At 39.6% G+C, this 10,471-nt stretch overlaps 1 non-coding gene across 1 annotated transcript; it reads left to right on the plus strand.

Annotated features, from left to right (window-relative positions):
- Positions 1-4,501: 4,501 nt before the first annotated feature.
- On the plus strand, positions 4,502-4,577 carry TRNAS-AGA (transfer RNA serine (anticodon AGA)). Its single transcript has one exon. It is a non-coding gene; the product is annotated as a tRNA-Ser (tRNA).
- The last annotated feature ends 5,894 nt before the right edge of the window (positions 4,578-10,471 follow it).

Consider the following 10,471-nt stretch of genomic DNA (forward strand, 5'->3'; position numbering starts at 1 on the left):
ATGTCATTACTGCTAAATATCCCAATAATTTGAAATCTAACTAAGAGGAATAGTAATATTGCTTATGTATCTTCAGGAAATGTTCCTAGATTTTCCTTTTCAGTCTTGGACTTCACGTAAATCCTACCCTACATTGTCGTCATTCATTCTTTCTTTCTGTCAATCATTCCAAAATATTTGTAGAGTGGCTACTGCATGCTAGTTCACTGTTTGGCCACTACGGGAAAGCCAGGAACAAGGCAGAATAGGTCAGTTTTCTCTGGGGCTTGCCTTCCAGTGAACAAATGGGTCTAAGATGGTTACAGTTAAGAGTAAATGTTATAAAAAATAATGGAACCACTGTAGTGTTTTCGCCAGGGCTGCTGGGACACAGTACTACCAACTGAGTGGGCTTAAAGAATAGAAATGTACTGTGTCACAGTTCTGGAGCCTGAAAGGACAAGATCGGGTATTGGAAGCTTTGGTTTCTTCTAAGAGCTGTGAGAGAAGGATCTGCTCAACGATTCTTTCTTAGCTTCTCGTGGTTTGCGGGCAATCATCGTTTTTACTTAGCTTGTAGAAGCATCACCCCAAGTTCTTTTTACCTTTGTTTTTATGTGCTCTCTGTATCTGTGTGTCTCTGGGTCCCAATTTCCCCTTTGTATATGTCATTCATATTGAATTAAGGGCCTGCGCTGTTTACCTCCTTTTAACGTGATTGCTTCTATAAATACCCTATCTCCCAATAAGGTCGTATTCTGAGTTATGGAGGGCTAGGACTTGAACAGATCTTCTTTGAAGGCGACAACTTAGCACATAACACTGACTGGCAGGGAGTGTTGTAGAGCATTTGGATAGGGTAGCATTGGCCATGTCTTGAAAAATGACAAGAACCAGACGAGAGAAGTTAAGGGGTCAGAACAGAGCAAATATCAAGCACCAAGGCCCTCAAGCTAGAACAAAGAGAAAGGGAGTGATATAGAAGAAGATCAAAGAAGTAGATAGAGCTCAGATTGTAGGGCTATGTGGAAGTCAGGAGGAAGAGTTGGGTTTTGTCCTAATTTCAAGAGTCAGCAGCTAGAAAGTTTTAAAAGAGGGAGCGACACAATCTGATAAATATTTGAAAAGATCACACTGGCTGACATTTCTTTTTTCTCTGTGAAGGCCACGTAATCACTTCGGCTCTTTCTGATCTCTCTTTTTCTCAACAGCTAGAATCTAGCTGCTAGATCACTCATTGTCATTCTTACCCCCTGGATGTGCTAGCAGAAGGACAGGAAGCAAACACGGTTCCGTGCTTAGTCTGGCCATCCAGAAAGCTCAACTGCCATCTTTATTAAAGGTCCTTCTTTCAAAGCATTGTGCTAATTGGTTGCTACACTTGATATCATTTCATTTTATATACATTCAAAAACTTCAGAGATCAAAGTTGTCATGATTTTTTTAACACAAAGGAGAAAGCTCATCCTTATCTCGATGCTTCCTTCAGTGTCCCCTGAGCAGCTACTGCTTCCTTCTCAGTTCAGACCCACATTTAACACTTTTCCTACCTTATTGTAACTATTTTTTTATTTTTTATTTTTTGTATTTTTCTGAAGTGAGAAGCGGGGTAAGGCAGTCAGACAGACTCTCGCATGCGCCCGACTGGGATCCACCTGGCACGCCCACCAGGGGGCGATGCTCTGCCCATCTGGGGTGTTGCTCTGTTGCAATCAGAGCCATTCTAGTGCCTGAGGTGGAGGTCATGGAGCCATCCTCAGCGCCCGGGCCAACTTTGCCCCAATGGAGCCTTGGCTGCAGGAGGGGAAGAGAGAGATAGAGAGAAAGGAGAGGGGGGAGGGGGGAGAAGCAGATGGGCGCTTCTCCTGTGTGCCCTGGCTGGGAATTGAACGCAGGACTTCCACATACCGGGCCAATGCTCTACCGCTGAGCCAACCAGCCAGGGCCTGTAACTATTTATTATTAGATGCTCCAGATCATCCATGAGCTTGTTTAGTTCAGAAACTTTGATTTGATTTATTTCTTTATCTTTTGATAGCCAGCACATTGCATAATCCCTGACAACAGGGAGAAAGTACATGCATTTTGATGACTGCAAATACATTCCTTAGAGCTGTTTTCTAAAAGAACTTTCTTCCCCACCAACCAAAAAGTTAGAGGTACTCTTAAACAATGGAATTTTAATAGCCGACTTGTGGTGGCTTTATCTTCAGACTTTTACAGATGCGTTCTCCACATTCTCAAAGTGACTTGCTGTTGCTGGTGCTGGGCTTTGTCACCACGGCAGATGGAAAACCTGAGGTTCTTGGGAGATGCCTCTCATTCACCCTTCTTGAAAAGACTTTCACTCAAGGATTTTCTTCCCTTCACGTCTTGCTGGAGAGGGAAGGTGATACTCATTATTAAATTACTTACTTATAACTTTTTTAGACCAGTTTATGGTGCATGTTGAATTTCAAGTTTGGGATAGTATATTTGTAAACCTGTAACACATGTAAATCGTCACGTATGCTCTGAGAAGGAAAGGATGACATTGAGTTTTTAACCACCTGTGCCATTACTATTTTTTTCCTCTGGGCTCTGTTGAATGATTGTCTGGTAACAAATAATTCCACTAATGAACCTTTTGCCCTGTGAATCTCATGGGCTTTGCATGCTTTGCCGTTTGTATATCCCGGTCTTTAAGAACTCTTTATATCCATAGAATTATGGGACATTTGAATCCATGTTAACAATAAATTAAAATTAATAAAAAAAAAAGAAAAGAAAAAATATTTAAAAAGTATAGTTTTTTGTTAATAGTGATATAAATGAAAGTGAAAATTAATTTATCCAAAATTTATTGAATTTGACAATGTAGTATGCATTTGAAAGGCAAGAATGAATACTAAGGTGACTGAATCTTTCAGGTTTGCCCAGGACAATACCAGGTTAGCACTGAAAGATCTCTACCTGGGGAATCCCTGGTCCCAGGCAAATAGGTCATCTTAAATCTAACAAACTTTAGGCCCTGGCCAGTTGGCTCAGTGGTAGAGCGTTGGCCTGGCGTGCAGGAGTCCCGGGTTTGATTCCCCAGTCAGGGCACACAGGAGAAGCACCCATCTGCTTCTCCACACCTCCCCCTCTCCTTCCTCTCTGTCTCTCTCTTCCCCTCCCACAGCCAAGGCTCCATTGGAGCCAAGTTGTCCCGGGTGCTGAGGATGGCTCTATAGCCTCTGCCTCAGGCGCTAGAATGGCTCTGGTTGCAACAGAGCAATGCCCCAGATGGGCAGAGCATCGCCCCCTAGTGGGCATGCCGGCTGGATCCCGGTCGGGCACATGCGGGAGTCTGTTTGACTGCCTCCCTGTTTCCAACTTCAGAAAAATACAAAAATAAATAAAGTTGTACTTGAAAAAAAAAATCTAACAAACTTTTATTTAATTATAAAGAATCCTATTTATTTATTTATTAAATTGAGATTTAATTGACATAACCTATTTGTTTCAGGTAGAAAACATATTGATCTGACGTATGTATCTATCGTCAAATGATCACCACAGTATATCTAAATATTTATCACTACATACGGTTACTTTTAAGATCTACTCTCTTAACAATTTTCAAATATACACTACCGTATTATTAATTATAATCACCATGCTGTACATTAATTACATACCCAGATTAAAGAATTAAATTTTAATTTTTTTAAAAAAAATGTCTTTTATTTATTTTTTAATCCTTCTCTCCCTAAGATAACCAACTAAAATATTCCTAAACGTATATAAAGAAAATAAGAATGAGGGAAATTTAGATAAAATTGGTTTGGTGACATGAATTCTGCCATCCCTCACCTTTCCCGGACTAGGGTAAGAAGCCTATCACCGAGAGTTAGCAGACCCCTGACTCATTGGGCCTTGGGTAGAAATAAGAGCAAAACTACATTCAAAACAAAGGAGCATAAAATACAGGGTCACGCTGGGAACTCTGTGACACCAGGGACTTAGAACACCTCTACTGAAATGCCCTTTCCCTAAGTTTTCTTAAAGAATACCAATTCTTCTTTCACAGCAACATTATCCTTTTAAATTCAAGTTCTGCTTTTATATCTGTGTGACCTTCCCCAAGCTTCTGTTTTTCTTCCTAAAACTTGTTTCCTGGACTATTAAAGGGGGAGGAGCTTACAATATGTAGAGATTTACTGTGAGGTTTAAATGGCATAACGTTGCCTAGAGCATATGTATTTAGACAAAAACAGCTATTTAGTAAATGTAAAATATTAGCTTGGGGTTCACCCCAAGTGCCACCTTCCTCTTCTGTCCTTTCCTGAGATGCTGCTATGTTCATTTCCCTTCATTTTCTGTCATCCCTGTGCCTGACTAGTCCTGGCAATTTCTGGACTTTATTATGTTGATTGATTTATTTACACTTAATTAGTTTTATTTCTTATGCTGCTTCAAATGTATATATGGGGGTTCTGGGGTTATGACAGACATAAGACATTTCGAGTTTAAGGTGCTCAAAAAACTTAAAAAAAATTGAGCCCTGGGCGGTTGGCTCAGCGGTAGAGCGTCGGCCTAGAGTGTGGAGGACCCGGGTTCGATTCCCGGCCAGGGCACACAGGAGAAGCACCCATTTGCTTCTCCACCCCTCCGACGCACTTTCCTCTCTGTCTCTCTCTTCCCCTCCTGCAGCCGAGGCTCCATTGGAGCAAAGATGGCCCGGGCACTGGGGATGGCTCTGTGGCCTCTGCCTCAGGCGCTAGAGTGGCGCTGGTCGCAACATGGCGATGCCCAGGATGGGCAGAGCATCGCCCCCTGGTGGGCAGAGCGTCGCCCCCTGGTGGGCAGAGCGTCACCCCATGGTGGGCAGAGCGTCGCCCCATGGTGGGCATGCTGGGTGGATCCCGGTCGGGCGCATGCGGGAGTCTGTCTGACTGTCTCTCCCTGTTTCCAGCTTCAGAAAAATGAAAAAAAAAAAAAAAAAACTTAAAAAAATTGAGACGTGAGTGTTTCAGCTTATGCCAGTAGCATCATACTTACGGACTACATGGGTGAAGTAGTTTGGTTGCACGTGGTGGAAAAATACGCAGTACAGTGCCCAGTACAGTATATTTATGTCCTTTTTCTTTTTCTGTTGCTTAGCTGCATTTTTATGTTCTAGATTATGATTTTACAACTGTGTTAGGATAAGTAGTGACTTAGGCTAGGGTTTGTTTTGACTTACACCAAAATTTGGATTATGTCACTGTTGACGGAATGAAACTGTCATAACCCGAGGACCTTCTGTAGTTTCATGAGAAGAATGTCCAATGATTCTCTACTTCTGATGCTTAAGACGTATCAGGCTGATACTAGAAATTCAATACATTTTTGGCAGTATCTACTGCAGGAAGAAGTAGAAAGAACGGTGATGGTAGAGAGGGTCACTTAAGAAAGTGAGGATCCACATCTTCTGCTTAAATATTTGAGAAAAACAATGTGAAACGGAATAATTATTTTTTCCAAACTTGCTTCTCTACATGCAGAATGCATCTTGAGTCATGGTGCAAGGTGTTATGATGGGTGTGGATTTGGAGGTCTCGAGAAGCAGAAGCATTTTATGTTAGGTACAATAACATGAATTTTACACGACAAGATGATAAAGGTAAGTATTATGTACCTGTGGGTGAAGGAGTTTGACTGGAGAGAAATGGTCATGATTCTGTGCGGCTGCTATTCCAATGAGAAAATGTCAAGTGGAGAAGGGGGAAGGGCTGACGATTGGGTGGAGGACTGAAGCCGGTGGGCGAGCGCAGAGAGAGGGCACAGCGTGTTCCCATGAAAGGGACAGAAGCATGAACATGGTGACTTTGAAGAATGATATGGGAAAGTCAATTCTTACCTAAATGGCAAGGCTTTTAAGTAAAAGATTTTGGTACCTGTTTTAGGACCATTGAGAGAGGTTTTTCTTTTTTTGTTGTTTACCTCTGATATCATGGGTAAATAAAAGTGTCTTTTTTCCCCTGTGATTTCTACATTTCAACTTGAACGATTCTATCATTTCTCAAATATGGGCAAGTAAAGAGAAGTTAGTGAGGATTATCATTTTTGTTCTTTAATCCAGAAATTACAACATTATGCAATAGTGTTTTTATTCAGAATGGCCCTCTTGCACTTGAATAGCTATAACTCCAAATTTTAAAAATTATTTCTAAAGTAACAAAGGTTGAAGGAGGGTTCTAATATTCTAATACAACTAGTAAAAGTAAAGGAAACCCTGGGTTCTGAGCAGGGCTCATCTCAGTGGCTCCCAGACATATGCTTCATAGAATATCAGAGGCTGCTGCTCTGAGCTGATTCCTCTGATGATAAATAGATGTGTTTTGCATCTTGTTATAGCTGCTTTAACATTTGGATTGGTTTCCAAAAATATTTTGGGTTATAGGGACATGGAACAGAGGCGAAGTGTTTGTCCATCATCCATAATTCATTTGTTGTCTTTTGGAACAAGTTCTTTAAACTCTCTTGGATTCTTTTGTTCATTTAAAAGTAAAAAAAGAATAAACTCTTAAAGTAAAATAATGGATGAAAAAACCTGAATTACCTTGGCAAGAATAATCTATTGTATAACTATGCTGTTTTTAGAATAATAATTATATCACTTTCCAACTTAAAATATATCACATATTTTTATTGAGTGATCTATACATGTAAACTCATAGATATATTATTTTACTAATTCAATTTGATATTTTTCTATTAAATATAATAATTGGTTGATTTCCCCCATTTTTTTCTTTTTTAGATTTTATTTTTTGAATACATAATTTTTACTTCTTTCCCAAATGCAAATTAAAGGCTTTTCTCTAGGGAAACCAGATATTTGAGGAAAACATTTTCAGCTTGAGGAATGAGGTTAATTTAGTAACCTGCATACAGAATTTGAGCTAATATTTTTGTGATGTGTTCAAGTTTTTCATTGTAACCATCTAATAAAAATTTTAACAGGGCATAATAAGAGTTAGAATGCCTTATATTAAAAAATTATAAAATTTATAATCTATCAGAATTTTAATTTTTATACTAACATTTCATGTTTATACCGACATTTTAAATGCTATAATGTGTTCTTACCTAGATTATAAGGAGGAGAAAATGCTGTCTCTCAAGACCTGTCAGTTTAAGTGAAGGCTTCCTTGGCCGGTTTCTGGAATAAGACAGCTGGAGCACCTTCTCAGATTCTGCATGTGGTAGTATGCTCCTACCCATTCTCAGCGCAGCTCAAAGATTTCTGGAAGCCTCAGAGGCACTAGGAAACTAGAAAGAGAATAAAATGAAACTGGGTATAATTGAGGGTAAATCAGTTGCGTGCATTGTTCATTTGCTTTAAAGACAGGACAGACTGCATGAATTGGACGCATTTTTGTAAGAACTCGTGTGTGTGTGTGTGAGAGAGAAAGAGAGAGTTTCTTTGCCCAGGTCAGGGCATTCAGATCGAACTAGTGTTTCTTTGCCAAGGACAAAGACATGATAGTATTAAAATAATTATTCTAATATCCCTCAGAGAAGGCCCCTGCTTGGCTATCCGCAAATAAGCGAAAGGAAAGTGTTTTCTTTTTGAATATGTACAGAAAGTCATAAAGATTTAAATCAACTCTTGATTGTCACGTAAGAGTTTCAGACATAATCACATTCAGGGTCAGAGGATTTTTGAGCAAGAAAATAAGAAAAAAAAATTCAACCAACTTATATTCAAGTTTTAATGACTTTGCTTATGCCTGGGTAGCATAAGTCTGAGCTTGATTTTCTTGTGTTTGGGGGAAGAGACTTGAAGGGAGAGAACTTGATTGGACTCTGATGTCCCTCAGCAGATAATACTGCAGGTAGTTTACGCTTTTCATGCCAACATTTGCTCTGTTGGGGTGAACAGAATTAAAAATATATTTTGTGGACAGACGGAGAGTAGGTGTGAAGCAACTCTCACTCTAGTAACACGTTTCCCGACAGAATCTCACATTGGTCAAGAAATGGTAACAATTTGGGGGAACTAGGAGGTGTGAATACTCTAGAGATGGTTTAAGAAGAGCCCTAGAGTTGGGTGAGCTTCCCTTTGAATAACTTGCATTGCTGTCAGAGGAGTCTGACTGAAGCAAATCGCTGGAAGTTGACAGCTTCAAGTCTATTTATGTTCAGTTTTTCAAAAAAGTTCCCATCATGAATTAATGCAAATATTTAGAGGCTGAATTGAGGGTATGAATTTTTCAATGGCTGTCTTTGGCAAAAAAAAAAAAAAAAAGAAAGAAAAAAAAAAGATGTTATTTCTGTTGTGATGGGCATCTTGAATATAACATAATTAAATGCAATATCTTACTCAGGAAAATGACCTCTGATTCTCCTACTGTTACCTTTATTGTGCACTTGAAACTGTGGCTTAAAAAGGCACAAGGCAGAAAATACCATTTCCTCCCAACAGGATGTTCTTCTACTTGATATATGTATTTAATGTATGTGTGTTTCCTTTTAGGAACTCTCAAATGTTTTGCCAATTATCTGGAAATAATAAGAGAGCAGCTTTTACAGGTGTATGGGGTATATTTTCTCATCAAGTTCTAGAAATATTTTGAAATGAAATCTCTCTCTGCAGAGTTTTGTAGCTCATTTTTCTTTGGGACCAGCTTTGGTAAAATATAAGACAGCTGTAGCTACCGGTGATTTTGTACATAAAATGGCTGCACATTCGTAAACATGGAAAGTGGGAAAAGTATTTATCAAAGGGCTTTATAATTGATTTCCCTGCTGCTGCTGCTGGGTGGATATTGTCACTGATTGGGTGGAAAATCGTCTAGACTCTTAGTACCTTTCTCCTCCCACTGAGCTATGCCAATAAGACTACATTTTTTTTTTTTGTCCACCAGTTTGTGTAACCGCTGCAGTTTCAAAAAGTAAAAATTATATTCTTCCTGATAGCCTTTTATTAGCGACTTGGGGTAAACTGTGTCATAGACTCACTGGATTAACCACAACTGGATAATCCAAACTTATTTTTATTGAAGAGTAAGACAGGGCAAGCGCTCAGCACATGCACTTTATAGATCTGGGGTAGAATGGAGGCTAGCCAAAGGCACACTGATCATGTGTTTAAGTTTGGCCAGACAGTAAAGAAAACAATCCAAAGTATATATTTCCTTAATGGATTGTTAGAAAAATAGGTCATGTGTATGCAAATAAAAAGAAGCTCCTAAAATAGTAACTTTGTTTTTGACTTGTACCAGAAAGAAAAAGGCCTGCTATGTGAGATGTCATAGGCTCTTGTTAAATTGGGATTTACCTCAGATTTTGAATTTTTTTTTTTTAGCCTTAGTTTTATCATTAAGAGCATGGATGGAGTATTTATTTAAACTCTCTTGGTATTTTAATAATTGGTACTAATGTGTTAGGACTCCTAACCTGTCCCAGAATCATGGCTTTGGAATAAGAGAAATGAGTGGCTAGTAAAGGCAGGAGTGTTGGTGACCTTTTTTACCGCTAACAATTTTCTTTCTTTGTCTTCAATTAATTGTGTAACATTTTAAGTTGTGTTGTACTTGATCCCTGTTAGTAATAACAACCGTATACCTTATAATAAATGGTTTTATTCTAATTTTCAACTCCTAATTCATTAAAAAATTTTTCCCATTGATTTGAGAGTGAGAGAGAGAGAGAGAGGAAAAAGAATTAAGAGAGAAGAGAGAGAGAAGCATCAACTCATTGTTCTGCTTAATTGTTCCACTTAGTTGTACACTCATTGGTTACTTCTTGTATGGGCCCTGACTGGTGATCAGACCTGCAACCTCGGGGCACTGGAAATATGTTCTATCCGCTTAGCTACCTGGCTGGGGTCCCAATCTCATCTTTTGATAGATTTTTTTGATTAAAACTTTATTTTTTCAAATAATGACATTTAAAAATTCTGGTAATAGGCCCTGGCCGGTTGGCTCAGTGGTAGAGCATCACCCTGGCGTGTGGGGGACCTGGGTTCGATTCCCGGCCAGGGCATATAGGAGAAGTGCCCATTTGCTTCTCCACCCCCCCTCCTTCCTCTCTGTCTCTCTCTTCCCCTCCCACAGCCAAGGCTCCATTGGAGCAAAGATGGCCCGGGTGCTGGGGATGGCTCCTTGGCCTCTGCCCAGGCACTAGAGTGGCTCTGGTTGCGGCAGAGCGACACCCCGGAGGGGCAGAGCATCACCCCCTGGTGGGCAGAGCGTGGCCCCTGGTGGGCGTGCTGGGTGGATCCCGGTCAGGCGCATGCGGGAGTCTGTCTGACTGTCTCTCCCCGTTTCCAGCTTCAGAAAAATACAAAATAATAATAATAATAATTCTGGTAATAAAGAAATGCACAAAAATTAATAATTTGCTATCAAAACATAAACATAATTGACATTAAAATGAATGCCTTTCTTCTCTGCCTTCATTCAGAAAAACTTTTTTAAAACCATGGCTTCTGATTTATTAAGGATGATATTATAGTTGGTATTAAACTTTAAAAAAATGA

The sequence above is a fragment of the Saccopteryx leptura genome, chromosome 5 (assembly GCF_036850995.1).
Source record: "Saccopteryx leptura isolate mSacLep1 chromosome 5, mSacLep1_pri_phased_curated, whole genome shotgun sequence".
NCBI classification, from domain to species: Eukaryota; Metazoa; Chordata; class Mammalia; order Chiroptera; family Emballonuridae; genus Saccopteryx; species Saccopteryx leptura.